This window comes from Pseudophryne corroboree, chromosome 6 (assembly GCF_028390025.1).
Source record: "Pseudophryne corroboree isolate aPseCor3 chromosome 6, aPseCor3.hap2, whole genome shotgun sequence".
In the NCBI taxonomy this organism is placed as follows: Eukaryota; Metazoa; Chordata; class Amphibia; order Anura; family Myobatrachidae; genus Pseudophryne; species Pseudophryne corroboree.
Window position 1 is genome coordinate 38112543 of NC_086449.1, and position 25639 is coordinate 38138181.

At 47.6% G+C, this 25639-nt stretch overlaps 1 protein-coding gene and 1 non-coding gene across 7 annotated transcripts in view; both read right to left on the reverse strand.

The window, feature by feature from the left end:
- The window catches only part of LOC134934796 (transcription factor HES-7.1-like), a 230968-nt gene that overhangs the window by 75759 nt on the left and 129570 nt on the right, over positions 1–25639 (reverse strand). The window lies entirely within an intron of this gene.
- On the reverse strand, positions 25536–25606 carry TRNAG-GCC (transfer RNA glycine (anticodon GCC)). Its single transcript has one exon. It is a non-coding gene; the product is annotated as a tRNA-Gly (tRNA).

The following is a 25639-nucleotide window of genomic DNA, read 5'->3' on the forward strand; positions in this document are numbered from 1 at the left end:
AATTAACCCTGGCAATTTACCGGGGCTAATTGTCCCGCCAGGGGGCTAACCTATTAGCCCATATAAGCCAGCACGAGCGGCGGCTTATCGGGGCTTCTGATGCTGCACCGGCTGCTGGTTCCTGACAGCTCCCGGTGCAGCGCTGACCTCCAGTTCCCCCGTCACACGATCACCGTCTGGGTCAGGGGAAGAGGGGGCTGCGGCGCTGCTTCGGCTTCCCCGCCGGGGGTCTCGGCACAGAATGCCAGCTCCCAGTCCGCGGCACCCTCAGTACAGACCCCCGGGCATGGGACACTGCAGCACACGCCGGCTTCTCTAGGATTTTGATTCGCCTGCCCCGAAAGAGCCCTATTTTTAAGCAAAAATGGGGCTGTTTCTCATGAAAACACACAGGTTTCACTATTAGCCTGTAAAAAAAAAAATTGATGAAACATTGGAAAAAAACATCAGTTTTTCGCACCCGATGTTCTACCGGGGCTAATTGGATATCCCCCTAAAAATATACTGTCCTTTACAGCTCACGTGGGACCCGCTGGGTCTGACTGCGTAGACTTCACAGAGACAGGTTCCTAGCCTGAAAATATTGCCAAATTGACCTATAGGTATAATTTCTTATTGCCGCCATATTATAAAAAAAATTCTGAACTCGATGATAATCTGTGTTTCTTTCGTCTTAAATACTCCTACCTAAATTATACTTTTGAAACAAATATTAACTCCTTGGCCAGATAACACAAGTGACGACAATTACTAGTGATGAGCGGATTCGGTTTTACTCGGTTTTACTCGGTTCTCAAAACCGAATCTTATTGGCTATCCAAAACACGTCACATCAGTGAGCCAATAAGATTCGGTTTTGAGAACCGAGTAAAACCGAATCCGCTCATCACTAACAATTACACCTATACGCAGAATAATATGATCTGTACTTTGTAATAAAGGCAAATGTTGAACACGTTGGACTCCCTGAGTGGTAGAAACTAGTTCCAGATACAAATCTCTGACACCAGGGAGGCTCACACCTGGAGATCACAGACAGCTGGAGTGGGCTTGTGTGGCTACATGAGAGGGGCTGTCAGGGAGCAGATCAAACAACTGCGGAGGCCGGGACAGAAGTGTGCCAGGAAGTGTGTCCAAGTGACAATGGACCAGTAATGAGGCCACACTTCTGTCTGCCACCGGGAGCTGGGGAAGTGACACCAGGTAGAAATCAGGCGGAGATGAGGTGATACATCTGACACCTGCTCTTGTGATGGGTAAAAGACTTCAAAGGAAAGGGCTTTAACCCCTTTGCTGCTGAGGGTTTTCTCACGCCTGTGCTGAAGTCATTTTTGCAACATTAGCACTCATCATCAATATCCAACGTCAATATCAGTGATTTGCTTGGTTGAAGTCCTCGCGCAAATTTTATTTTGATTTTCTTTTTTCCGAAGACTCTTTCAGAAAATATCATTAGACTTTGGGGCTAATTCAGTAAGGATAGCAAATTCGGCTAATCAGTAGAATTTGCTATCCTTTTGGTCGCATGCTGGCCGGCGCCCCCCTCCCGCCTCCACACCTTCTACAAGCAGAAATTGCGATCGCTTCGCAATTTCTGCTTGCCAGCAGAAACTAAAGACGACTCCTGCCGCCGCAGGAGTCCCGACGCCATTTTATCTGTCGCGGCGGCTGCGTGTGATGTCACGCAGCCGCAGCGACCACACCTCAGACACACCTTCATTGGTTCGCCTCCGCCTACCGTTCGGGTCACCCTGCCCCCACAACGCTCTGTCTTCTCCCTGGAAACAGAGCGTTGCCGCCGCCCCCTCCCCCACACCCCGCAACCGCCTCTGCCTCATTGACAGGCATAGGCGATCACTTTTCCTGCGGCCATCGTAAAAAATTCCGGTTGGAACGCGATTTGCGATCCAACCTGAATTAGCCCCTTTATACTCAGTCTAAAACTTCAAAAAGAAATTCACACCACGTGGCCAAAAAAAGTGTTTGTTATCGAAACTTCAAAAAAAGGGAACCGAAAGCAAATGTGATATTTTTTCTTCTTCTGTCTTATAAACACCAGAAATAAATAATTTGTGGTTCTTGTTCTTTTCCCGGTGATTTTGAAGTAGAGATGTGCACTTGAAATTTTTCGGGTTTTGTGTTTTGGTTTTGTGTTTGGTTCCGCGGCCGTGTTTTGGGTTCGACCGCGTTTTGGCAAAACCTCACCGAATTTTTTTTGTCGGATTCGGGTGTGTTTTGGATTCGGGTGTTTTTTTCAAAAAACACTAAAAAAACAGCTTAAATCATAGAATTTGGGGGTCATTTTGACCCCAAAGTATTATTAACCTCAAAAATCATAATTTCCACTCATTTTCAGTCTATTCTGAATACCTCACACCTCAACATATTATTTTTAGTCCTAAAATTTGCACCGAGGTCGCTGGATGACTAAGCTAAGCGACCCTAGTGGCCGACACAAACACCTGGCCCATCTAGGAGTGGCACTGCAGTGTCACGCAGGATGGCCCTTCCAAAAAACACTCCCCAAACAGCACATGACGCAAAGAAAAAAAGAGGCGCAATGAGGTAGCTGTGTGAGTAAGATAAGCGACCCTAGTGGCCGACACAAACACCTGGCCCATCTAGGAGTGGCACTGCAGTGTCACGCAGGATGGCCCTTCCAAAAAACACTCCCCAAACAGCACATGACGCAAAGAAAAAAAGAGGCGCAATGAGGTAGCTGTGTGAGTAAGATAAGCGACCCTAGTGGCCGACACAAACACCTGGCCCATCTAGGAGTGGCACTGCAGTGTCACGCAGGATGGCCCTTCCAAAAAACACTCCCCAAACAGCACATGACGCAAAGAAAAAAAGAGGCGCAATGAGGTAGCTGTGTGAGTAAGATAAGCGACCCTAGTGGCCGACACAAACACCTGGCCCATCTAGGAGTGGCACTGCAGTGTCACGCAGGATGGCCCTTCCAAAAAACACTCCCCAAACAGCACATGACGCAAAGAAAAAAAGAGGCGCAATGAGGTAGCTGTGTGAGTAAGATAAGCGACCCTAGTGGCCGACACAAACACCTGGCCCATCTAGGAGTGGCACTGCAGTGTCACGCAGGATGGCCCTTCCAAAAAACACTCCCCAAACAGCACATGACGCAAAGAAAAAAAGAGGCGCAATGAGGTAGCTGTGTGAGTAAGATAAGCGACCCTAGTGGCCGACACAAACACCTGGCCCATCTAGGAGTGGCACTGCAGTGTCACGCAGGATGGCCCTTCCAAAAAACACTCCCCAAACAGCACATGACGCAAAGAAAAAAAGAGGCGCAATGAGGTAGCTGTGTGAGTAAGATAAGCGACCCTAGTGGCCGACACAAACACCTGGCCCATCTAGGAGTGGCACTGCAGTGTCACGCAGGATGGCCCTTCCAAAAAACACTCCCCAAACAGCACATGACGCAAAGAAAAAAAGAGGCGCAATGAGGTAGCTGTGTGAGTAAGATAAGCGACCCTAGTGGCCGACACAAACACCTGGCCCATCTAGGAGTGGCACTGCAGTGTCACGCAGGATGGCCCTTCCAAAAAACACTCCCCAAACAGCACATGACGCAAAGAAGAAAAAAAGAAAAAAAGAGGTGCAAGATGGAATTGTCCTTGGGCCCTCCCACCCACCCTTATGTTGTATAAACAGGACATGCACACTTTAACCAACCCATCATTTCAGTGACAGGGTCTGCCACACGACTGTGACTGAAATGACGGGTTGGTTTGGACCCCCACCAAAAAAGAAGCAATTAATCTCTCCTTGCACAAACTGGTTTGATTATAATTCATTTTAATGAACATCATCTTCTCCACATTTTCTGGAAGTAACCTCGTACGCCGATTGCTGACAAGGTGAGCGGCGGCACTAAACACTCTTTCGGAGTACACACTTGTGGGAGGGCAACTTAGGTAGAATAAAGCCAGTTTGTGCAAGGGCCTCCAAATTGCCTCTTTTTCCTGCCAGTATAAGTACGGACTGTGTGACGTGCCTACTTGGATGCGGTCACTCATATAATCCTCCACCATTCTTTCAATGGGGAGAGAATCATATGCAGTGACAGTAGACGACATGTCCGTAATCGTTGTCAGGTCCTTCAGTCCGGACCAGATGTCAGCATCAGCAGTCGCTCCAGACTGCCCTGCATCACCGCCAGCGGGTGGGCTCGGAATTCTGAGCCTTTTCCTCGCACCCCCAGTTGCGGGAGAATGTGAAGGAGGAGATGTTGACAGGTCGCGTTCCGCTTGACTTGACAATTTTCTCACCAGCAGGTCTTTGAACCCCAGCAGACTTGTGTCTGCCGGAAAGAGAGATCCAAGGTAGGTTTTAAATCTAGGATCGAGCACGGTGGCCAAAATGTAGTGCTCTGATTTCAACAGATTGACCACCCGTGAATCCTGGTTAAGCGAATTAAGGGCTCCATCCACAAGTCCCACATGCCTAGCGGAATCGCTCCGTGTTAGCTCCTCCTTCAATGTCTCCAGCTTCTTCTGCAAAAGCCTGATGAGGGGAATGACCTGACTCAGGCTGGCAGTGTCTGAACTGACTTCACGTGTGGCAAGTTCAAAGGGCAGCAGAACCTTGCACAACGTTGAAATCATTCTCCACTGCGCTTGAGACAGGTGCATTCCACCTCCTATATCGTGCTGAATTGTATAGGCTTGAATGGCCTTTTGCTGCTCCTCCAACCTCTGAAGCATATATAGGGTTGAATTCCACCTCGTTACCACTTCTTGCTTCAGATGATGGCAGGGCAGGTTCAGGCGTTTTTGGTGTTGCTCCAGTCTTCTGTACGTGGTGCCTGTACGCCGAAAGTGTCCCGCAATTCTTCTGGCCACCGACAGCATCTCTTGCACGCCCCTGTCGTTTTTTAAAAAATTCTGCACCACCAAATTCAAGGTATGTGCAAAACATGGGACGTGCTGGAATTTGCCCATATTTAATGCACACACAATATTGCTGGCGTTGTCCGATGCCACAAATCCACAGGAGAGTCCAATTGGGGTAAGCCATTCCGCGATGATCTTCCTCAGTTGCCGTAAGAGGTTTTCAGCTGTGTGCGTATTCTGGAAACCGGTGATACAAAGCGTAGCCTGCCTAGGAAAGTGTTGGCGTTTGCGAGATGCTGCTACTGGTGCCGCCGCTGCTGTTCTTGCGGCGGGAGTCCATACATCTACCCAGTGGGCTGTCACAGTCATATAGTCCTGACCCTGCCCTGCTCCACTTGTCCACATGTCCGTGGTTAAGTGGACATTGGGTACAACTGCATTTTTTAGGACACTGGTGAGTCTTTTTCTGACGTCCGTGTACATTCTCGGTATCGCCTGCCTAGAGAAGTGGAACCTAGATGGTATTTGGTAACGGGGGCACACTACCTCAAGAAATTGTCTAGTTCCCTGTGAACTAACGGCGGATACCGGACGCACGTCTAACACCAACATAGTTGTCAAGGCCTCAGTTATCCGCTTTGCAGCAGGATGACTGCTGTGATATTTCATCTTCCTCGCAAAGGACTGTTGGACAGTCAATTGCTTGGTGGAAGTAGTAAAAGTGGTCTTACGATTTCCCCTCTGGGATGACCATCGACTCCCAGCAGCAACAACAGCAGCGCCAGCAGCAGTAGGCGTTACACGCAAGGATGCATCGGAGGAATCCCAGGCAGGAGAGGAATCGTCAGAATTGCCAGTGACATGGCCTGCAGGACTATTGGCATTCCTGGGGAAGGAGGAAATTGACACTGAGGGAGTTGGTGGGGTGGTTTGCGTGAGCTTGGTTACAAGAGGAAGGGATTTACTGGTCAGTGGACTGCTTCCGCTGTCGCCCAAAGTTTTTGAACTTGTCACTGACTTATTATGAATGCGCTGCAGGTGACGTATAAGGGAGGATGTTCCGAGGTGGTTAACGTCCTTACCCCTACTTATTACAGCTTGACAAAGGCAACACACGGCTTGACAAATGTTGTCCGCATTTCTGTTGAAATACTTCCACACCGAAGAGCTGATTTTTTTGGTATTTTCACCAGGCATGTCAACGGCCATATTCCTCCCATGGACAACAGGTGTCTCCCCGGGTGCCTGACTTAAACAAACCACCTCACCATCAGAATCCTCCTTGTCAATTTCCTCCCCAGCGCCAGCAACACCCATATCCTCCTCATCCTGGTGTACTTCAACACTGACATCTTCAATCTGACTATCAGGAACAGGACTGCGGGTGCTCCTTCCAGCACTTGCAGGGGGCGTGCAAATGGTGGAAGGCGCATGCTCTTCACGTCCAGTGTTGGGAAGGTCAGGCATCGCAACCGACACAATTGGACTCTCCTTGTGGATTTGGGATTTCGAAGAACGCACAGTTCTTTGCGGTGCTTTTGCCAGCTTGAGTCTTTTCATTTTTCTAGCGAGAGGCTGAGTGCTTCCATCCTCATGTGAAGCTGAACCACTAGCCATGAACATAGGCCAGGGCCTCAGCCGTTCCTTGCCACTCCGTGTGGTAAATGGCATATTGGCAAGTTTACGCTTCTCCTCCGACAATTTTATTTTAGATTTTGGAGTCCTTTTTTTACTGATATTTGGTGTTTTGGATTTTACATGCTCTGTACTATGACATTGGGCATCGGCCTTGGCAGACGACGTTGCTGGCATTTCATCATCTCGGCCATGACTAGTGGCAGCAGCTTCAGCACGAGGTGGAAGTGGATCTTGATCTTTCCCTAATTTTGGAACCTCAACATTTTTGTTCTCCATATTTTAATAGGCACAACTAAAAGGCACCTCAGGTAAACAATGGAGATGGATGGATACTAGTATACTTATGGATGGACGAGCGACTGCCGACACAGAGGTAGCTACAGCCGTGGACTACCATACTGTTTCTGCTGCTAATATAGACTGGATGATAATGAGATGAAATTAATATATATATATATAATATCACTAGTACTGCAGCCGGACAGGTATATATATTTATTATGTAATGACTGATGACGGACCTGCTGGTCACTGTCAGCTCAGCAGCACCGCAGACTGCTACAGTAAGCTACTATAGTAGTATGTATCAAGAAGAAAGAAAAAAAAAAACCACAGGTAGGTGGTATACAATTATGGATGGACGAGCGACTACCGACACAGAGGTAGCTACAGCCGTGGACTACCGTACTGTGTCTGCTGCTAATATAGACTGGATGATAATGAGATGAAATTAATATATATATATATATATATATTATCACTAGTACTGCAGCCGGACAGGTATATATATTTATTATGTAATGACTGATGACGGACCTGCTGGACACTGTCAGCTCAGCAGCACCGCAGACTGCTACAGTAAGCTACTATAGTAGTATGTATCAAGAAGAAAGAAAAAAAAAAAAACCACGGGTAGGTGGTATACAATTATGGATGGACGAGCGACTGCCGACACAGAGGTAGCTACAGCCGTGGACTACCGTACTGTGTCTGCTGCTAATATAGACTGGATGATAATGAGATGAAATTAATATATATATATATATATATATATAATATCACTAGTACTGCAGCCGGACAGGTATATATATTTATTATGTAATGACTGATGACGGACCTGCTGGACACTGTCAGCTCAGCAGCACCGCAGACTGCTACAGTAAGCTACTATAGTAGTATGTATCAAGAAGAAGGAAAAAAAAAAAAAACACGGGTAGGTGGTATACAATTATGGATGGACGAGCGACTGCCGACACAGAGGTAGCTACAGCCGTGGACTACCGTACTGTGTCTGCTGCTAATATAGACTGGATGATAATGAGATGAAATTAATATATATATATATAATATCACTAGTACTGCAGCCGGACAGGTATATATATTTATTATGTAATGACTGATGACGGACCTGCTGGACACTGTCAGCTCAGCAGCACCGCAGACTGCTACAGTAAGCTACTATAGTAGTATGTATCAAGAAGAAAGAAAGAAAAAAAAACCACGGGTAGGTGGTATACAATTATGGATGGACGAGCGACTGCCGACACAGAGGTAGCTACAGCCGTGGACTACCGTACTGTGTCTGCTGCTAATATAGACTGGATGATAATGAGATGAAATTAATATATATATATATAATATCACTAGTACTGCAGCCGGACAGGTATATATATTTATTATGTAATGACTGATGACGGACCTGCTGGACACTGTCAGCTCAGCAGCACCGCAGACTGCTACAGTAAGCTACTATAGTAGTATGTATCAAGAAGAAAAAAAAACACGGGTAGGTGGTATACAATTATGGATGGACGAGCAACTGCCGACACAGAGGTAGCTACAGCCGTGGACTACCGTACTGTGTCTGCTGCTAATATAGACTGGATGATAATGAGATGAAATTAATATATATATATATATAATATCACTAGTACTGCAGCCGGACAGGTATATATATTTATTATGTAATGACTGATGACGGACCTGCTGGACACTGTCAGCTCAGCAGCACCGCAGACTGCTACAGTAAGCTACTATAGTAGTATGTATCAAGAAGAAAGAAAGAAAAAAAAAACACGGGTAGGTGGTATACAATTATGGATGGACGAGCGACTGCCGACACAGAGGTAGCTACAGCCGTGGACTACCGTACTGTGTCTGCTGCTAATATAGACTGGATGATAATGAGATGAAATTAATATATATATATAATATCACTAGTACTGCAGCCGGACAGGTATATATATTTATTATGTAATGACTGATGACGGACCTGCTGGACACTGTCAGCTCAGCAGCACCGCAGACTGCTACAGTAAGCTACTATAGTAGTATGTATCAAGAAGAAAGAAAGAAAAAAAAACCACGGGTAGGTGGTATACAATTATGGATGGACGAGCGACTGCCGACACAGAGGTAGCTACAGCCGTGGACTACCGTACTGTGTCTGCTGCTAATATAGACTGGATGATAATGAGATGAAATTAATATATATATATATATATATAATATCACTAGTACTGCAGCCGGACAGGTATATATATTTATTATGTAATGACTGATGACGGACCTGCTGGACACTGTCAGCTCAGCAGCACCGCAGACTGCTACAGTAAGCTACTATAGTAGTATGTATCAAGAAGAAAAAAAAAAAAAAACACGGGTAGGTGGTATACAATTATGGATGGACGAGCGACTGCCGACACAGAGGTAGCTACAGCCGTGGACTACCGTACTGTGTCTGCTGCTAATATAGACTGGATGATAATGAGATGAAATTAATATATATATATATATATATAATATCACTAGTACTGCAGCCGGACAGGTATATATATTTATTATGTAATGACTGATGACGGACCAGCTGGACACTGTCAGCTCAGCAGCACCGCAGACTGCTACAGTAAGCTACTATAGTAGTATGTATCAAGAAGAAAAAAAAAAAAAAACACGGGTAGGTGGTATACAATTATGGATGGACGAGCGACTGCCGACACAGAGGTAGCTACAGCCGTGGACTACCGTACTGTGTCTGCTGCTAATATAGACTGGATGATAATGAGATGAAATTAATATATATATATATAATATCACTAGTACTGCAGCCGGACAGGTATATATATTTATTATGTAATGACTGATGACGGACCTGCTGGACACTGTCAGCTCAGCAGCACCGCAGACTGCTACAGTAAGCTACTATAGTAGTATGTATCAAGAAGAAAGAAAAAAAAAAACACGGGTAGGTGGTATACAATTATATATATATTATATACAATTATATATATATATATATATATATTAAACTGGTGGTGATTAATTAAACTGGTGGTCAGGTCACTGGTCACACTATCAGCAACTTGCAAGTAGTACTCCTAAGCAGACAATCACAATATATACTGGTGGTCAGTGTGGTCACAATGGCAGTGTGGCACTCTGGCAGCAAAAGTGTGCACTGTACGTTAAAATATGTACTCCTGCTCTCAGACTCTAACTGCTCCCCACTGTCTCCCCCACAAGTCAGATATACAGTCACACTATCACTTCAGCAAGTAGTAGTACTCCTCCTAATGCTCCCCAAAATTACTAAAGTAAATACTGTGTCTCTCTCTACTCTAGTCTCACTCTCTTCTCTATAAACGGAGAGGACGCCAGCCACGTCCTCTCCCTATCAATCTCAATGCACGTGTGAAAATGGCGGCGACGCGCGGCTCCTTATATAGAATCCGAGTCTCGCGATAGAATCCGAGCCTCGCGAGAATCCGACAGCGGGATGATGACGTTCGGGCGCGCTCGGGTTAACCGAGCAAGGCGGGAAGATCCGAGTCGCTCGGCCCCGTGTAAAAAAACCTGAAGTTCGGGCGGGTTCGGATTCCGAGGAACCGAACCCGCTCATCTCTATTTTGAAGGTGATTTATTTTCAAGCTGGAGAAGTTATGGGGTTTAGATCACCCCCATCTGTGGAATCTGTTTTTTTTTCCGGTGTAATGTTCTAGTTATTGGCTGGTGATCACCAGACAGTAGCTACCATGAGGGCACAGCGTTCCAAAGAGAAGACTCCCCCCTTTAAGACAGGGTGCCCCCATGTGTGTATGGGACAGTATGAGGAAATAGGGTACAATGTGGCCCTTCCCCCACATTTGGAAAACTATCTTCCGTATGGCAGGGTAATACTGTCTGGTGATCTTTGGTGACCACTAGGAAGTAGCAACTAGTGGGCCACATCATTTGAAAGCTTGGACTCACCTCTTTCATATATGGATGACCACTCAGTTGCCGACATCTTTATGGCAGTTGTTTTCCGTAGCCCAGGGTAACGTTGTCCAGTGATCACCAGACAAAGATCATCAGACAATAATCTCTATGGGGCACATAGTTTGGGTATCCGGATGATACATCGACAATGTCTGTGTCAATAGTCAATACCATAAGTTGACAGGTACAAAGGTCGGCAGGTTCAAAGGGTCGACATGAAAATGGTCGACATGAAAATGACGTGTTTTAAACGGTTTACACATGTTTTTTCAACATCTGCTTGATTTACTATCCACGCGAACAGTTATTGGGAATTTGTGAGGAGCAGAGCAGAGCGAGCCACCAAGCCAGAAGCGTGGCGAGTGTCGACGTTTCTACCTGATGGTGGTCGGATACCAGTTAAAATACAAGATTTGGCAGAAAGTAACCCCCCCAAAAAAAGTGTTAACCATTTGTGTGTTGACCATTTCCATTTTGACCTTTTGGACTTGTCAACCTTAACCACTGTTGATCTTTTATCTGTCGACCTTTTATACATGTCGACCTAATGCTTGACAACCATTCACTGTCGCCCTAACGACTGTTGTCCTAAACATTGTCGATCTATTAATCCACAAGTTCTCAAACTCGGTCCTCAGGACCCCACACAGGGCATGTTTTCCAGGTCTCCTCACAGAATTACAAGTGAAATAATTAGCTTCACATGTGGACCTTTGAAAATGTGTCAGTGAGTAATGAATACACCTGTAAACCTGCTGGGTTATCAGCAAAACATGCACTGTGTGGGGTCCTGAGGACCGAGTTTGAGAACCTGTGTATTAATCCACCTCAATCCTATCTCTCACATGTGCCCCAATAGTAACAATACTGACCCAACCCGAGTTCTGCTATGAAGGTATACAGTAACTGTATGGTTGCCTGAGAATCCGTACAGAGGCTGAGCGTACGGGGTGGAAATACACAGACATAAGAGGAGAAGACCTCGTTATACATGGAGTTATTAGGTCTTTGTGGCCCCTGATCTCCATACTTACAGCCAGGAATGTGGGAATCAGGGGTGAAAGGAACCAGAGAAGTGATGCCGGCCTGGAGTGTTTTCCTGCAGAGTAATACACATGTACTCAGTGTCACTATATACGCAGCCCAGTGTCTGATGCTTTGTATGAGAAACACCAGCCACACAAAGCCTTCTACACAACAAAGACACAGAAGTGTGTAGTGGAGTGTGGTCATTGTGAGCTGTAAGTCACACAGGTGACCAGCGCCTGCAGGAAGTCTGGCTATGTAAATGAGGCTCATTAAGCTCTGCGGGGTGTCTTCCGGACCTCAGGCACAGTCATAGGGTAAATTTACTAAGATGGGAGTTCTATTTAATATGTGATGTTGCCCATAGCAACCAATCAGTTTCTACTTCTCATTTATCTAGCATCTTCTAGAAGATGATACCTGAAATCTGATTGGTTGCTATGGGCAACATCCCATCTTAAATATAACTCCCATCTTAGTAAATTTACCCCATTGTGTCATTTTAGAAACCCATTTTTGGAAAGTAGTTTAGGGGCAAAAGGCCCAATAGCCGTCAAAAAAGGGGGTGTCATCTGTGCAAAGTTCTTTGCTGCACTGGCGTATTTCTAATGGGTGCACACCAGCCCCCGGGGGCCAGGGGGCCTACATCGCACCCCCTGCACCCAGCAACAGCGCTGCAGGAATCACCAAGAAAATGGCACGGCTCCATTTTCCCGGGGTTTTCGCGCATGCGCAGTAAGGAAATCACTGGGAAAATGGGCGCCGCACCTGGGATGGACTCCCACCATCTTATTAAGAGTGCACCTGCATTTAGTAAATAGCTCAAACTTCCTAAAGAACAAAATAATAAAGAACAGACCAACCCACGTAGTAACCCATCGCACACGTGGTTGTTATCGTTCCTTGCCTGTAGGTTGGAACGTGTGGAAGGCTGAGAGAGTGGCGTGGGAGCAGGAATATTACAGCAGGCACAAGTGCCATAAACTTCCAACTGTTCCTTTTACTGAGGGGGACATGTATGGACTGGAGGCTGAGAAGCTCTTGCTGGGACATGGAAGGTGTCGTCTTGTCACCTCTCCATCCTTGTGACGCTTCCTCGTGAAAAGTGTGACCATAACACAAGAGTGCTGGAGGAGTGTGGACATTAAAGGGACGTTGTGCGCAGAAGAAGAGACACCAACTGGCACTCTGGTGGTGACAGGCGACCAGAAACAAAGGAACTGCAACTGCAAGTGCGCTGACTTGTATATAGACAGAGAGCTGGTTGGGTTTGGCCAAAGACCTCTCAGTACATATGACACCAAATGACCAGGGCATAGGCAAAAGCAGGGGAGGTTTCCAGTTGCCCAGAAACTTACCCAACTTACCCAAGCCAGCGGCTCAGTCCATGACTACATTTTGAATAATATGACGCTACTAGAGGTGCTGCCATAACATGCATTATAATGAACACTGTGGGACTGAGCGCCCTATTAACGTGCTAATTATACTCCCTCCATGGGCTGGCCTAACTCTGAAATATGGAAACCCCCCTCTAGAAGTCCTGCGTTTGCCCCTGCATGGGGGCTATGTATGAAGTGTTGTTTCTTAAAATGATGTAGAAAGAACACTTTCTGTATAATTTTATGTATTCCTGCTATGTACTAACAGCCGAATGCAGGAGAAGTCACAGAAATCTGCAGATGGCTAATTAGCGCTGCAGATTGCAGCACCCATTATTATCAATGGGGACTACAATCTGACCCCCTTTGCGCCAAACTCCAAAAATAAATCCATTTGGAGCTTAGCCACGTTAGGTTTAAGCCTATGAAGGCATATTAGCAGGAGGGGGATCTTGCAGTCCCTCTCCTGCAGCCTCCATCCGGCTCAAGAATCTGTCACAGCAAGCACGCCCCGAAGGTGAGTATCGGGGCTCAGGGTTAGGATAACAGCCCGGGAAGGGAGGGTTCGCGACTAGGGGGGGCAGTAGGCACTAGGGGGACTCATTATTATGGGGTCTATTCATTAATGGCCCCACGTATATTAGGGATCAAACTCTCTGATGAAGAAAGGTGCTGAAATATGTTATTACTATTAATAGTAGTACAGATATAGGGCCTCATTCAGAGTTGATTGCTCGCTAGCTATTTTTTGCAGCGCTGCGATCAGATAGTCGCCGCCTATAGGGGAGTGTGTTTTCGCTTTGCAAATGTGCGAACGCTTGTGCAGCCGAGCGGTACAAAAAAGTTTTGTGCAGTTTCTGAGTAGCTCTGACCTTACTCAGCCGCTGCGATCACTTCAGTCTGTTCTGGCCCGGAATTGGCGTCAGACACCCGCCCTGCAAACGCTTGGACACGCCTGGGTTTTCCCAACCACTCCCAGAAAACGGTCAGTTGACACCCACAAACGCCTTCTTCCTGTCAATCACCTTGCGATACCCCGTGCAAATGGATTCTTCGTTAAATCCATCGCTCAGCAACGGTCCGCTCTGTACGCATTGCGGTGCATACGCATGCGCAGTTATGACCTGATCGCAGTGCAGTGAAAAAACCTAGCGTGCGATCAGGTCGGAATGACCCCCATAGAGTGATGTATCCATTGTGGGGCCGGCTAGCGATGCTCAGAATGGTAACATGAAGACAGGAGAGGCGAGACCTCATTATTCATGGAGCGTTTAGCTCTTTGTGGTCCCTGATTTCCATGACATTGTATACGAGGCCACGACTGGGGATGGAAGTCAGGGGTGAAAGGAATCAGCGATCTAGGGACAAAAACCCAAAGGTGACTCTGGCCCTCAGTGTTTTCATGCAGAGCAATACACAAATACTCAGTGTCACTATATACGCAGCCCAGGGTCTGCTGCCCTGTGTGAGAAACACTACGCTACCAGCGCACAGACTTTTGTCTATTCATACACAACAAAGGCCCAGGAGTGTGCACTGGAGTGTGGTCACTGGGAGCTCACACACGTCTGACCTGCTACGTGAATAAGCCTCATTAAGGCTTTGCGCAGAGCCTCCCGGACCTCAGCCGCAGCTAGAAATATAAGGACCTCATTCAGTGAGGACTGCAAAATTTGCGAATTGCAATCTGGCTGATTATCGAATGGCTGCACATGTGCAGCGTTCGCACGAGTAAAACTAGCATCAGAAAATGCGTTCACATTGTGATCGCGATGCGGATGCTGTTTGACGACAGGAAGCCGGCGTTTCTGGTGGGAAATCTGCCGTTTTCTGGGTGTGTGTGAGAAAACGCAGGCGTGCCCAGGCGTTTTCAAGGAGGGCCTCTGACGTCACCGATGACCACTTCCAGCTTCTTGTTTTCGCAGGAATTGTGGGCGACCTTGCCTGGCGCAGGTAGGAAAAATCTTTGATGTTCCAGTAATTGCGTATGGTTCTGCGAACAGCTGCATATTGCGATGCATTCGCAATTTCTGCAATGAGCGTTTTTTCTCAAATTCCGGGGGAAAACTATCTGATCGCAGTAACTGCTTTCTAGCAGAAACTGCAATCCTTGCTGAATAAAGTCCTAACTAAGGGCCTATTTCAGACCCGATCACTAGGCTGCTAAAATTGTTGTCCTGCGATCAGATAGTCGCCGCCCAAGGGGAGTGTATATTTGCTGTGCAAGTGTGCGATCGCATGTGTATGGTGAGCTTCTAAAAATCCCTCAGTCTGCGGACAGCTGCAAATCCATTCGCACCTCACTCACCAGTGAATGATTTTTCTGCTTCGTGCAGTCTCAGGACTTATCCTACAGTGCGGTGAGAACAGGCTGATCGGGGCCGGAGCTGACATCACACACCCTCCCTGATAACGCTCAGGCACACCTGCGTTTTCCCTGATACTCCCGCTGTGTGAAAACGCACAGCTGTGATCAGGTCTGAATCACCCCCTAAATCCACTGTACCAGGTTGGAAGTTGACCTTGCTTAGAATATAAGGTATTGTCACAGGCAGGTATGCTGTCACTACTTATCTCCTAGTGTCACCTGGCTGACGTCACTGACCAAGTGAGCTTAGAATCCTGGAGCGGTGCGGAGCGAGCAGCGAACATTCACTTATGCAGCGCAGAATGTCAGCTCCGTGGGCTGAGGGTCAGGTGCTGGGCAGGGTTGCGGCATTCCTAGCCATGGAGCCGACGCAAAGCAGGGCAAATACATGAAATTCACTTTACAGAGCAAGATAATTAGCAGATAGGGAGGGGTGCTCCCCCCTCCCCCCTCCCTCCCCGGTATCCCCCCAGCACACTAAAAATGTTTTTTAGTATGAGCCTTTATCATGAGGCCTACTGTAGACAAATCACATGGCCCTATGTGGGCACTGCTACTATGTAGTGTTAGGACTGCTGATTTCGGAGAAGCCTTGGCGCGGCTCAGCAGCTAAACATGTCTTTGCAAACGCATGTGACCAATTTTCTGAAATTCTATTACCAGATAGGTTCAGGTGTGGTTACAGGTAATTTTTTTAGTGTGCTGGGGGATACCAGGGGAAGGGTGGTGGGGGGGGGGAGCACCCCCCCCCCTCTCTGACTGCTGTTTGTCTGTGACCCCCCCCCCCCCCCTTCTAGCATCTGATCTAATTATCTCCAGGAATGATAGAGAAACTGCCACTGTTGGTCTGCAGAGCGAGTTCATTGTAATGAGATAATTGGGGCGGACAAGGGGCATTTCAGGGGGTGTTTCCCACTATACGAAAATTTTCACTCAACAAAAGGACTTGGGTTTTGCACCAGGTCTATCCCCAGGGGAGATCGGATTCCTTCCAATGCTTTAGGGGAACTTATGTCATTTTCCAACTCAGACCGCAGCAATATATTAAATAACTTTACACACACGCACGATTCCCTAGATATAATAAAGGTATTGCCTATGTCCAGGGCATATAGCACAGCGTCCTGGGGAGCAAAGGGCAGGAGGCAGCTTCAGGCAGTCAGAAATATGCACCTCTGGGGAAGCCATGATTGGCTGGGGCATTTAACAGGCAGCCCTGGCGCCTTCTCTGCTTTACCTCTGGAGGGCAGCACCCGTCGCACCACACTCACTGAGGCCCTGCCCGTGTAGCCTCACCCCCCCATCATAACTAATCTGAGCCGCTACTGCAAAGCGCAACGGAATAGCCAGACACTATGGGGGTCATTCCGAGTTGATCGCTAGCTGCTTTCGTTTGCTGCGCAGCGTTCAGGCAAAAAAATGGCACTGCTGCGCTTGCGTATGCGTCGCAATGCGCACGTGCGTCATACTATTACAACAAACGATGTAGTTTCATCCAAGGTCTAGCGAAGCTTTTCAGACGCACTGCTGGCCGCAGAGTGATTGACATGAAGTGGGCGTTTCTGGGTGTCAAGGAGTTTCTAGGAGTGTTCGAAAAAATGCAGGCGCGGCTGGACGAACGCAGGGCGTGTTCGTTACGTCAAATCAGGAACTGAACAGTCTGAAGTGATCGCAAGCGCTGAGTAGGTCTGGAGCTACTCTGAAACGGCACAAAATTATTTTGTAGCCGCACTGCGATCCTTTCGTTCGCACTTCTGCTAAGCTAAGATACACTCCCAGTGGGAGGTGGCTTAGTGTTTGCACGGCTGCTAAAAACTGCTAGCGAGCGATCAACTCGGAATGACCACCAATATCACTGTGAATAATAATAACAACTGGGCTGGGCAAACAATAGGAAGCACTTGGTAAATTACCTCTAATGTATGTGATACTGATCTCGAAAGCTGACACCCTTACGGTCAGTACTCACGGCCCGATTTGGGAGAGATGTGTGCTAAGCGAACCGCTCAGCACACATCTCTCCCGTGCAGGGGGAGTGAAATGAGCATCCCCCCCCCGTCTCCCCCCCTCCCCGTGCGGGGGGGGGGGGGAGACGGGGGGGCCGCTCATTTCACCCACCAGGCCAATCTAGCAGCAGCGATAGCTATGCGTGGGGCTGCACACCGCTATCGGTCGAGGGGGTACACACAGAGCGATCATGCTTAAAATCTAAGCAATCTAGTCAGATTGCTTAGATTTTAAGCAGCGATCGCTCCGTGTGTACCCCCCTTTACACAAGGGACTGTAACATATAGAGAATGGTATGATGGGGTGTGGTTTGGTTGGGTCGACAGCAACTAGGTCGACCACTATTGCTCGACAGTGACTAGGTTGACACCTGAAATATGTCGACACGGTCATTAGGTTTGACATGGGAAAAGATGGACATGAGTTGCTTTTTTAAAAAATCGGTGTCGTTTTCTCAGTAAAGTGACTAGGAACCCCAATTAGTGCAGCGTGTCTCCTTGCGTCGGCACAGGTTGCTCTTCCCAATCGTAGTCCACGTGGATCGTAAAGTATGAAAAGGTTAAAAAAATAAAAATTGGAAAAACTCACGTCGACCTTTTCATACCGGTCTGATGAATGGTTATTATTATCCCTTATATATATGGGGCCACAAGGCGTCTGCAGCGCCAAACTGTCAGAGTACAGACACAGTAGGGACAGGACAAGAAAAAGGTGCCTCACAGTACAGAACATTGCAGGACATGGTTTATGAACGGTGCCGCATCAGCGGTCACACTACCCGAATAGCAGCAGTGCGGCCAAACCTAAAGACGTGAGGCTGGTGTGGGCAGAAGGAGAGGATGATGGTATACGTGAGGCAAGGATAAGCACATGAGGGAGGAGGGCCCTGCTCAGGGCCGTCTTTTCGTATGGGCTCAATGGGCTCTTGCCCAAGGGCCCCAGGAGTATAAGGGCCCTAGGCTGATAGCTGAGGGTCCCCTCTTTCCAGGGGTACCAGATTTTTGAAAATCGGCCCTAGGGAACCAGAGATATCCGACTTCAAAGCAGTGGTCCCCATCCAAGCCTGTTAATTGCTCTTCCCAGCCAGATATCTCGGGCTCTGTATGACTTAGCGTTTTTCTGAGGGTATATTTCAAAAGCTGTGACTCTCCACTTTCGGTGGACACTAGCAGCTTGTCTCTACTATGCCCATAACCAAATATATCAGCCTTCAAGCAGCTGGTACCTGCTCAAGCTCCACACGTCTAATATCAAGTTTTATATATTTGTTGGTTAATTGCTCTGGCTCCTGAACTCTGATACCCACGTCCCCAGTTTCTCCTGACAGGTGAGACACTCTAATTTTTTATCCCATTCACAGCTAAGAAATATTTTTCCAGGAACTTGAGATATCTGCAGTCAAGCAAGCTACTCTCTCACCAGAAAATGATGAAAATTAAGCCCACTCCACTATCGACCCCTTCCTTATGTATTAAACACCCCCTACCACCCTGAAAGTCATATACTGGGGCCCCTTCATTCAGCCCAGTGCCTCCTTGTACAGTTTAGTGTTCTCCCTTCCACCCTATCTGTGCAGTAAAGGAGTAATTAGCAGAAATTACTGCTCCAAGTCCTACATGCTGAGCTGAATATAGAACACCCCCTACCGCCCGCGGGACATCAAAGCTGCTGCTGATAGCACCCCCACCCATGAAGGATGGGTAGGGGCCCCAGTGTATTGCTGTGCCCAGGGGCCCACACTGCTGTTAAGACGGCCCTGGCCCTGCTTGTGAGAGGGGGAGTGGGGGACAGGAAGAGGTGACAGCCAAAAAATGACTCAACGTGAGGAGCCTGGTCTGAAGAGCTTATACTCTGATATAACAACAAGGGAGAGCTTCAGATGTATAATAGAGCCCTAGTAATAGAGCTGATTGTCTTATGTAATAGTAGCAATTAGAATGGGGAAGAGCTGTGGCCTGAGGATGACCAGTCTCAGGCAGAAACACGTCATTCCATTCAGGCTGATCTGAGTTGTCACTAACACCTCTGAGCAAAGTGTGTCCTGACACGTGTCCTCAGGAGGGCCCTGCTGTGCACACACACCAACAATGCCTGGGGTTTGCCAACAAACATCCTCCCCCTCCCCCCTTCCCGGGCAGGAGAGCAGGGCACAGTGCATGGTGGGCACATGGTGTCACAGTTACCCCACTACAAACTGGACACCGCGCTAATTCACTGATAGAATACAATAGCTGAATGACATACGCTACAGGAATGCATTCACTATTACACGGTGTAAAACGTGAACAGCATCAGCCAGAGATCCTGCATGGCGAGCAGAATGTATACCACCGGCCACCACTAACAAATTATATTCATGCAACTTATTAAAGTATATAGTGTTAAAAGGTATTCATTTAGAAGGTAGGTGCATTAACATATACTTTACAGTGTACTTGCCTACTCTCCCGGAAGCTGCGGGAGGCTCCCGTTTTTTGGGGTAACCCCCCACACCCCCGGAAGAGTAGGCAGTTCTCCCGCATCCTGCTCGCATTCTAGTGATGCGGGCAGGATGGAGATAAACTCCCGTATTCGCGGGCCCATGGGGTGGGGAAGGAGTTAAAATGACGCAAATCATGTGATGATGTCACAGCTCGGCCCGCCTCCGAAGTCTTCTGCAGTGTCTCCTCCCCGGGCTTCTCCCAGAGAGGAGAAATGTAAAGTAGGTAAGTATGCAGTGCATGTGTGTGCATAATATTTATTTTATTTTATTTCTGAATATCTATATATATATCATACTTGCTAACCCTCCCGGAATGGCCGGGAGGCTCCCGAAAATTGGGTGCCCCTCCCGGCCTCCCGCAGCGCCACAGCTACCCCCTCGGCCGCTCACTTGCAGAGCACAAGTAGGCAGTACAAGGGGGTAGTCTTCTGTTTGCCGGCGGTCGGGCTCCCGGCGCTCAGTATACCGGCGCCGGGAGCCCGACAGCCGGCATACCGACACTTATTTTCCCTCGTGGGGGTCCACGACCCCCATAGAGGGAGAATAAAATAGTGTGGCGCGCATAGCGCGCCACCGTGCCCGTAGCGTGGCGAGCGCAGCGAGCCCGCAAGGGGCTCATTTGCGCTCGCCAAGCTGTCGGTAAGCCGGCGGTCGGGCTCCCGGCGCCGGGATGCTGGTCGCCGGGAGCCCGACCGCCGGCCAGCCGTAGTGAACCCGTACAAGGGGACCCGATTCCTGCTTAATCGCATCTTTATAGCCCAGCCCGCCCGCTGTACAGTGCCTTTAATATCGGCACTGTATAGCGGGGGCGTGGCGATGCGACCGCAAGCACCACGCCCCCTCTGCTGCCCCAAACACCTAGCCACGCCTCCATCACGCCCCCTATGTCACGTCACGCCCGTCCTCCTGTTGCACCGAGCTGGCTGCCCTCTCCCATCAGCCTCCACAGAGGAGCAACCTGCACCCATCAGCCTCCACAGAGGCGCAACCTGCACCATCCTCGGCACCCAGCCGCATATCACTCTTTCCTTCTAGGAACGGCCATCAGAGTGTCCATTATTGATGGTTACCATTGAGTGTGAAATGGCAAGTGACCATCGATGGTTGCCAACTATGCAATGGATGACCATCAATGGTTTCACCAACCAATGGTCATCCCTGTTCTTCCACTGACATTCACTGTGGGCCAATCAGAACCTGGGGGGGGGGGGCTTCATGGAGGCCAGGGGGCGGGGCTATGCACTATGTCCTGGCACCTTGTAGAAAAAAAACAAAACAAAAAAACATTGTGTGGTTCTGTACCATCGGTGGTGAGAAACCATAAGGTACTTCCCCATCGATGGCCATCCCTATTTCCTTCTCCATCAGTCCTCCATTACTGACGTGCCCCAGAGTTTCTCCAACTGTGATGGAGTGTTTAGGCGCCATAGATCCACTATATCACCACCGCGTACTATAGTAGAGATCCCACAGCCACCAATGTGTATAAGCCAGCATACAGTGTCCATACACCTGGCGCACCAAAATGGCCAGCATAACCCTAAAGCGCCTGGCTGCAACTGGGAATCCTATTAACATGTACCTGCTGTCAATCCTGTGTTATCCTGCTCCTGTTTCTACTAACTTAATAATCCACCCTCTGGTAAAGTCATCTGCCGTGTACACTAACATCTATTTGCACACCGCTGCTACCTACCACCGTAGTGTCTGCCAATATGGCTACCTTCAGCCTGTCCCCTGTTGGCTCCTGCTCCCGCGCTGTGTGGGGAGAGACATCCTGATGTCATGAGATGTTCTGCGAGGAGCCATTTGTGTATGAACCGGCTGCACGGTACCTGCAACACTGCATACATCCCAACTTTTGCGCCCATTAAATCGGGACACTCGTGCGCCGTAGGAATTGGGACAGTTAGGAGATAGACAAATATTTCACATTTTGACTCATCAGACTAGACCTAGACCACCTGCTGCCATTTTTCTGCACCTCAGTTACTATGTTTTTGTGCACAGTTGAGTCGTTTGGCCTTGTTTCCACGGCAAAGGTATGGCTTTTTGGCTACAATTCTTCCATGAAGACCACTTCTGGCCAGACTTCTCCGATCAGTAGATGGGTGTACCTGGGTCCCACTGCTTTCTGCCAGTTCTGAGCTGATGGCACTGGACAGCGGTACAATAATGAATGTCTGCAGGCAACAGTGAGGCATGGTGGAGGTTCCTTGCAAGTTTGGGGCTGCATTTCAGCAAATGGGGATTTGGTCAGGATTAATGGTGTCCTCAATGCTGAGAAATACAGGCAGGTAATTATCCATCATGCAGTACCATCAGGAAAGCGTCTGATTGGCTCCAAATTTATTCTGCAGTAGGACAACGACCCCAAACATACAGCCATTGTTATTAAAAACTATCTTCAGCATAAAGGAGAACAAGGAGTCCTGGAAGTGATTAAATGGCCCCCAGGGAGCCCTTATAATCAACATCATTGAGTTTGTTTGGGATTACAAAAAGAGACAGAAGGATTTGAGCAAGCCTACATCCACAGAAGAGCTGTGGTTAGTTCTCTAAGATGTTTGGAAAAACCTCTGTAACGGGTTCCTGCGTGCAAGTGTACCTAGAAGAATTGATGCTGTTTTGAAGGCAAAGGGTGGTCACACCAAATATTGATTTCTCTTCAGCTCATTCACTTTGCATTGTGTTAATTGATAAAAATAAACTAACGCTTCTATTTTTGAAGGCATTCTTACTTTGTAGCATTTTCTCCACACCTGCTTTAAAGTTTTGCACAGTACTGTGTATGTGTATCTATATATATACACACACACACACACACACACACACACACACACACACACACACACACAGATAAGATAAACAAAACAAACAGCGCTACGTATCTGCTGGAAATAAAAAATGTCCATTATCATAACTTTTACTGTTGTTTCTTTTCTAATGAACTCAGGGACTAGTGGTATATTGCAGCAGACACAAGCTAGTTGGCAACAGGTGGTAATCGTGTTACCGGGGGTCAGGAGACCGACGGTCACATGACCTCTTCCAACATCCCGCCGATACCGACCTACAGGGACTATTTCCACTCGTGGGTGTCCACAACACCCATAGAGTGGGAATAGAGCCCATGGCAACTGCAGGTCGCCACCGAGCCCGCAAGGGGCATGCTGCACTCGCGCCCCCCCTGCCAGGATCCTGACCGTCGGTCAGCCATACCACACCCTCGGCAACAAACTCCAAGTCTTTATTATATGATGCTCAGTGTGTGTGGACAGAACGTAAGCTGTGAATTGTCGCCCTTTCCATCCCTGTGACACTTCTCCATTCTGTCCACCCTTGTGGAAGGGCCGTTGGAGACGTGAGTGTGACTTGTGGACATCAGATGGACATCTCATTGAGCAGAAGAGACGTGCTAAAGATTCCTCACTGCAGTTGGAATGGAGATAATTGTAAATACCTGCCTCGGAAGAGAATACTCCTTTACAACAAGAGGTCATCTTTCTACAATACCGGGGGTCTGAGTTTTCAGTTCTTTTAGAGTCTTGCCTAAGAAATCTATATTGCTTGCAAGTCTAATGGTGGGATCTCTGTCCTGGACCCTCTTTAAGCTTTTGGTAAAACACCCCTGGACCTTTGTTTGACTTTCTTGAAGGATTGTTAATTTGGGATGCAGTTACAATGCCGGCTGTTAGGATCTCGGCATTCAGGATACCAACACGGAAATTCCGACAGCCGGAAACCAGGGCTATTCCCACTCGTGGGGGTCCAAGACACCCATAGAGTGGGAACAGATCCTGTGGCGAGCACAGCGAGACACTGAGCCCGCAGTGTGGAGAGCCCAGCAAGACCGCAAGGGGACTCTCACCGCTCGACCCACTGCTGGCATTCTGTCGGGTGGAATGCCACTGTCGGGATATTATGAGCCGGCATTCCGCCCGCCAGGATTATGTATGGAACACGTTGATTTAGCCATGGTTATTAGTTGTGCAAATAGATTGGAAAATAATGAAGCAGTGTTAGTATACTGTGATAGTGCAGCCCTTACTGGGCAATTACATAGCCAGATTAAGAGGGGGGCCAGGGCATAGTGTACACCAGGCCCCTTTTGTCAGGGCCCCCCCCCCCAGCTGAAGCACACTGACATAACTAGCTTTCCCTCAGAAGCAGTACAAGGAAGCCAGAATGCGAGCTGGACAGTATGTGTAACCTGTTATGTAATGAGAGCATTCGGGTTTAGAGAGAGAGTCCTCCTGACTCCTGTCCCAGTGTGTTAGTAGTACAGAGACTGCTGCTATTCACCAATTTTATTTTTCTATGTGTATTTTAAGGTTGTTTAAGTTGTCTTTGTTCCACTAAAAGAACATTTTATAAAATAGTTGTCTCTCAATTAGGTGGTGCCATAAACAGTACCCAGGCATTATTAAACTATTAGTTTAAATCTAATCAACACCATTGGTTTAAATTCTATGTACACAATCCATACCTCCCAACATGATCCATTTTAGGAGGTAAAAAATACTCGCTACCTGGATTTCCTTCTTAAGTTATTACTGCAATCACCTTGTTCAAAAACCTTTCTTATCAATTAAATCGTTGAACAAAGGTGACATTAATCATATACAGTATTAATAGAGAAGTCCAGGAGCATTTTGTCCCTCCTAGAATGGGTCATGTTGGGAGGTATGCACAATCTAATATATCCCCCCCCCCCCCTTTCCTTTCACCAGGGCCCCCTTGTCTTAAGTGCCCTGGACACCCCCAAGGCTTAATCCAGCTCTGGGCAATTAGCCCTATATCAAAGTCCAATATTCAGCGGGAAACGGGCAGAGAGATAGAGAGGAGTAACTAGAAGTCACTTTTGTTGAACTGCGGCGATATAACTTTCCATTACCAATATCGCAGCATAAATGTATTGCCAAAAAGCTTTCTGCATGACGTGATTACAGCAGAGACTGGCGAAAGATGGAAATTTAGTTTTGTCCCAAAAGCTTGCAATCTAAAGTCATGGAAAGCCTCCAGTCTAAAATAACCTTACTTTCTTTTTTTTTAAAGAGCTTACAATTTTTAGAAGCACAACAAGGATTAGTGAGATCATGACAGGAAAATGAATACGCAGTTCCTGAACTCAACTCATGATTTATAAGAGTAAATAGAAGTCTAGTATAGCCCTATAGAAGTTACAGGGTGTGTTGTATATATAGGTACCCACTGGTGTGGGGAGTTCACAAGAAGTGCAGAAATGTGGGCAGACTGCGAGTGTAGCATTAATAGCTGTGACTGACGTGTACCTAGACAGGCAGCGAAAACAACCTGTGTACACTCCACACCTGGATACCCCACCTGCAGGGAGCAATAAACCTTGCAGCAGCAGCAGACACTTACTTTGCATTACTTACAAAAGCACATTATGCAGCATGGCAATATTACAGCAGTTACGTACACAGCACTGATATGAAATGCACATAACATAACCACAAACAACATAGTTCAATATTTTGGAATATAAAAAAAGTTGCTGCATTGGCCGGGAATCGAACCCGGGCCTCCCGCGTGGCAGGCGAGAATTCTACCACTGAACCACCAATGCTCACATGACATCATTGCTAACGGGCAGATTTAT